The 6,000-nt window shown below is 48.5% G+C and overlaps 1 protein-coding gene across 6 annotated transcripts in view; it reads left to right on the top strand.

Moving 5' to 3' along the window:
* Positions 1-2,669: 2,669 nt before the first annotated feature.
* Positions 2,670-6,000, top strand: part of ZNF711 (zinc finger protein 711) — a 75,447-nt gene continuing 72,116 nt past the window's right edge. For 3 of the 6 annotated variants that reach the window (XM_048863123.2, XM_048863119.2, XM_048863117.2), the window contains exon 1: positions 2,671-2,870. The gene's annotated coding sequence lies outside the window, so the exon portion shown is untranslated. Of the gene's footprint in view, positions 2,881-6,000 lie in introns of all 6 variants that reach the window. The other 3 variants (XM_075132428.1, XM_075132429.1, XM_048863118.2) reach the window with 2 other exon arrangements.

Genomic DNA, 6,000 nt, shown 5'->3' with positions numbered 1-6,000 from the left:
AGAATCTTGCCTGATTCTCATCTTCAAAAAAGGAAAAATACATAGTAAGTAATGTTCCCATTTATTCTGTAACTATTTTTATTTAATTGTAAATTAAATTAAAGGGTAGTTTTGTAGTAAAATATTAGATATTAAAAACTTACATTTGTTTCAAAATATAAGTTTTTATAAAGACAAGCTTTCACAAACCTTAAAACCATTACAAATGTTTCCGTGATTAAAAACAAAAGCCACCTCTCCCCTCCCCCCATTAAAACAGTTCATTAATAATTCCTTCTGGGTTGAAAAATAAACATTGTACCACAGGGCTGGTTTATACATAGTGTGTGTACTGATTTTAACTAAATGGGCTTAAGCAACTGATTTCGTTAAGTAGGTGTAGCCCTTTTGCCTTAAATAAAATTAAACTCAATCATCATAAGGCATTTTTAAACTATCACCGTTTCTGAGATAAAGGTACCTCTGACTCTTTTGTTGCCTCTAGCCATCACCTTGTTCAGGACAGAGTCCCTCGATTCTCTCCTTCTAGGCTGGGGATTTAGGCTGCAATTTTCCTCCCACACTTCACTGTCATCACAGTGTCTGCGTCTACTAGACACAGGTGCTGAACTAAGTCATTACATTTAACTTAGTTCAGCATCTGCAGTCCTGTTCTGTCAGTGACAATGACAGGGCTAACCAGTGACCAGACAGCCTTTATTAAACAAGTATTATTTATTCAGAACAAAAGCATTACAGAGGAAACACTTCTTTAAAATAATATACAACTTACATGCAGGCCTTAGCTTACCAGGCAGTCACCTATCTTCCACATGGAGATCCTGATAGGGACAAAGGCCCTTTCCACAGGATCTCTCTCTCTCTTGGTCAGTTTCATGTCAGTTCTTGAGTGAGTGTGAGCTCCCTTTCTATGTCAGGCTGGTCACTTTTATACAATTTTCAGTTCTTTGGGTATCAGATTTCTTGAAACAGGTTAAATAAATACATGCAATTTCCTCCAGGAGCTAAGACTCCTTCAGACTTGCTGCCTGCTTAGGGATTCACATCCCCCATCTCAATGATTTTAGTTCCTTCTGGAACCACCTGTAAATCCCTCATGGATCTAGAATACAATCCCTAGCCCATAATGATACTTACAACATTTATAAAATGGATACAATAGCCTTTGATTATTCCATATTGCAATAAAATCTGTCATATAAACCAATTTAAAAGTGTCCGCAGAAAAGGGGTTGTTCCAATTAACTGAATTGGTTTCTAAACCAATTTAGTTAAATCAGTGCACAAAACTGTTTATAGACTAATCCTAAAGATTTATCTACACTGAACAGTTTTATCAGTATAGTTATACAGTTATGAGAGTGGCTGTTTTTTATTTTGCTTAAACCACTTCTCGAATGACAAAACTGAAACGAGAAACTCCTGTATTGAAATAAGAATGTGTACATGAATTATGGCTATGTCTACCCTATGAGCTAAGGATATGATTCCTAGCATACATACACATACTTGCACTAGTTTGATGAGAGCGAGTGTGAGTATAAATAGCAGTGTATGTTCCGATAGGGTTCAGGTGGGCGTGTAATACGGGCATCTTCCCTGTGCCACTACTGCCTGGGCTGCAGAGGCTACACTGCTATTTATACCCGTGCTAGCTTTCATTGAGCTAGTGCAAATATGTGTACATGAGCTGGATGCAAAGCAGAACTTTCACTGCTGTTAATGGGAGAATATGGCACTTTCTATAATTAAAATATTATTTGTTCAGTGCCTTATTGTCTTATTCAGTATCACTCGGTGGGAAAACAGGTTCTACTTTAGGCTTATCACTAATTTGGCCCTTTGTTTCTCTTTCCATAGATGATTAAGTGGGCTTTAGCCCATGAAAGCTTATGCTCAAATAAATGTCAGTCTCTAAGGTGCCTCAAGTACTCCTCATTTTTTCTTGTTAAATTTACCTTTGTTCTTTTATCTGTTTCCTTCTTTGCAGCAATTACACGTGTGCTTCACTTTTGTTACATTTTTTGTTCCATTTGTTAAAATGATCAGCAAAAGGCTACTTAGCGTTGACGAGGAAGTGCCATTACTAGGGGCTAGAGATGACACTATGGTAAAATGAATAAGGATCAGGGAAGTTCACACAGACTCTGAGATGCTATTTCACGTTGTTTGCATTGTCAAGCAGACATCACTGAAGTCACACATGGACTCCCATTTGTTTGCAGAGATTTGGAAACTTGAGTTACCCAACAAAAGCTGAGGTGCTGCAGCATGTGCATGCAGCCTCCAGGCCCTAAAAATGCATCTTTGATACCCCTCTGTGGGTGCGTGGGGCTGTATGGCTGTAGCTGTAATACCACATCCCTGTGGGGGGCAGCACAGAGCCACACTATCCACCCACGACCCCAAGCCTGCTCTACATTGGCCCTTTCACTTTGTCCTCCGCTCTCGCCCCTTTCCTGGCCTCTCCCATTTATCCTCTCCTGCCTTCTCTCCGCTTGACCCCTCCGCCCCAACTACCCTTTCTCCCCGGCGGCCTCCAGCTCCCCGCTTTGCTCCCGGGGCACGTTTGAGAGCAAAGTAAGGGCAGCGACTTCAGCTGCGGTTGCTGCGCATGCTCGCAGCTCTGGGGCACGCTCCGGCTCCCAGTGACGTGCGGCAGCAGCGGCAGGGCTGGTCGCGAAGCCGGTGGGGGGAGGGGGAGAAGGCCGCGCGCGCTCGCGCCCCGTTTCCTAGCCCAGCGCCTGTGATTGGTGCAGGCCCCGGACCTGGCGGCCCCGAATGCAAGGCCCCGGCGGCGGCGGAGTCGTGCGGCCCGCCCGACCCTCAGCCGGACCCGACCCCGCGGCGCGGCGCAGGGACCCGCACAGGTGAGCGGAGGTGCGAGAGCTGGGCCGGCGGGGGCTGGGAACAATGGAGGCGGCTAGGCCTTAGCGCAGGCCGCGCCCGGGGCCTGTGCGTTTCGCCGCCACCGCCGCCGGGCTTGACCGCCGCCTCCTCTCTCTAGGCGTGTGGGCTCCACCCGCCGGTGGCTGTTCCTCAGCTGGGCCGGAGCAGGGCCCGGATCCCGCCGCGAGCGGCCTCTCGGGCGGCCATAAAATGGCGGAAAACAAGATGTCGGCGGCCAGGGCGGGAGAGGCTTCGCGCGCGCCCCGGGGTGGGCTCTGTCTGCCCATCCTCCCCGCACCCTGGGCTGGGGGCTGAGTGGCGGCGGCTCCGGTCCCGCAGCCGCCGGGGCTCGGAGCCTCTCGGCGCTGCAGGGGAGGAGTGGGCCTAGCGGCCCGGGCGTGTAGGGCTCGGCCCGGGCCCGGGGAGCGCTGCCCCGTCCCCTGCGGCGCAAGGGGGAGTGTGGCTGGGGCGGTGCGGTGCCTGCCGAGCTGCAGCCCTGAGTCATCACGAGCTCCTTTGTCTTCACGGCTTTGCGCTCGCCCCCCTCCCCCCCTTCCCGAGCACGGCAGGGGGCGCTGGCGCCCTGCGTGTAGCCGCACTGGCACAGCCTCGCGCATAGTGCGTCCCGCGCCTGCACGCTCGCGAGCCGGGGCTGCAGTTCCCATTCTGAATGTCTGCTGTTGGCTAATAACGTGCCGGGGTCCGGGGGCGAGAGCTGTGGACAGGTCCCCTCTGCGCTGTCCATCTATTATTGCGGCAGCCCTCTGCGCGCGCACTCCGGTCCGTGGCTGCAGTCCCCTCGCAGTTCGTCTCACGCGCTGCCGCTGTTCAGCGCGCCCACTGTTGTCTGGGATGCACATGCATGCGCCATTGCTAGTGCCCACCGCGCACCCGTGCCAGTCCTCTGACCACACACTGGTGACTCGTCTTTGAGGTGTTCATGCGCAGGCCTTGCCAGTAGTTAGCACACATACCTCTGTCATTCTGGTGCCTAGGCACATGCCCTGCCAGTGTTTAGCAGGCATACTCCTTTCTGTTATTTTCGCGTGTGCACTTTTATGTCCTCCTGGTACTCTCACGTTCAATCCCATCTGTAATTGTGGATTGTTTTATGAAGATGCCTGTCGTCTTTTGTGCATATGCACACAGCTTTCTGGTTTTCAGCAGTTACACGGTGCTCTGTCATGGTCTGAAGTTTTATTATTTCTTTAGATGTCATATATATTTAAAATATTCAGGAACTATATGTAGACCTAAAATTAAATTTCTAGTATTTCTTGCCCAGGGTGGGCAATTTTTTAATTTGAATGGACAATACAGTATTTTTTTTTCTGATTTTGTTATGGTAAATGAAGGTGGGGGAAATAGATTTCATACCTAACTGGTAAATTTTCATTACTATTTTGCAGGCTGATATTACATACTATATTATATCCAATACTAATTTTTATACTACACTGTACATTCCTGGGTAAGGTTTATATTAAGCTATGCATTATTTTCTAGTTTAGACTTTCCTTTGCTGGCTTTTTGTCTAGACAAGTTAGTTCTTGCTACATTTACATTTTCTTAATATGTTGCCATGTTGTAGATGTCTACAATACGCACAAGGAAAAAAGAAAATGAGTTTGGAATGTGTGTTAGAGCAGGGGTTCTCAAACTTTTGTAGTGGTGACCCCTTTCACACAGCAAGCCTGTGAGTGCGATCCCCCCCTTATATTAAAATTAAAAACACATTTTTGTATATTTAATGCTGTTATAAATGCTGGAGGCAAAGCAGGGGTTGAGGGTAGAGGCTGACAGCTCGTGACCCCCCACGTAATAACCTTGCAACCCCCTGAGGAGTCACGACTAAAGCTGCAGTTCAGTCATGAAGATCATCGAAGTCACGGTTCCACGATCTCCATGACTTTCGCAGCTGGTGCGGCTGATCCTAGAGCAGCTAGCCCCAGGGCCAGCTGCTCGGGCACCCCGCAGTCAGCTGCACTGGGTGCAGCTGGAGCCATCCCAGGGGGCAGCCACACCAGCCACTCCTTGGGCAGCTGGCCCTGGGAATACCTGAGTAGCCTTCCCAGGGCCAGCCGCTGCTTGGGCGGCTGGACAGGGGGAAGCAACCGAGCAGTGTTCCTGGGGCAGCTGGCCCCAGGGAGTGCCCAAGCAGCTAGCCCCAAGGCCTCGGAGCAGGGGTGGCGGGGGTCAGTAAGTCCCTATGGCCAGTGCAGTTGTCAGCCCCCAGACCCCCACAGCAGCGGTATCTTGGGGCCATCCGGAGCGGCAGCGCCCAGGGCCTCAGGAGGTGCTAAGTTTTAGTCAGGTGGGGTGTGTGTGTGTGTGTGTGTATGTATGTATGTGTATATATATATATGGTAAAAGTTATGGACAAGTCACCGGCCATGAATTTTTGTTTATTACTGTGACCTGGAACCTGGCCTTTAGCACACAGCTGAGCTGGGCCGCAGCTGTGTGCTAATTGGGCTGCCTGCGAGTTGAGAACCAGTGGTCTACACTGAAGTGCTACAGCAGTTCAGCTGCACCACTTTAACATTTTAAGTATAGATCGTCTGTTTTGGAAATTGCTCCAGTTTCAACAGTTGATGTTGTAGTTGTGCCAGTGAAAGCCTCCAAGGGAAGATAAGGTGCAAATTACAGTTTTCCAGCTTAAACTCTTTCACAGTGCACATTGGTGCAAATCACAGCTTGTATACAATTAGTACTAGTGCAGCCACATTGTTGGCTGGACACTAACTGTTGAAACTGGAGCAAAATACCAACATACTTAAGGCCTGAGTGTCATCAGTTGTTTCACTGGAATCTAAATCTTACTATTCTGAATCTTTCCCAACTATTAACAGGATTGGAAATTAGTTTGTCTAGCCTGGATTGTCTTCTGATTTGTCTTCGTTTCATTACCTAACCTAGTTCTAGGCAGTATTTGTACTTGGGAAGTTTATGTATGTGTGTTTGTTTTTAAGCACCTTCCCTATAATCTAGTCAGCTGTAATTTAAGATAATTGGTGATTTTTCATCTAAAACTTTTCAGAAGGGGCGGGGGGGGGGGAGGAATGGAAAAGTATGGTCAGGATATTATATTTATTGTCATTGCCATTCCAT

This window comes from Caretta caretta, chromosome 9, assembly GCF_965140235.1.
Source record: "Caretta caretta isolate rCarCar2 chromosome 9, rCarCar1.hap1, whole genome shotgun sequence".
NCBI lineage: Eukaryota > Metazoa > Chordata > Testudines > Cheloniidae > Caretta > Caretta caretta.
This window is presented reverse-complemented; position numbering and strand designations above follow the sequence as displayed.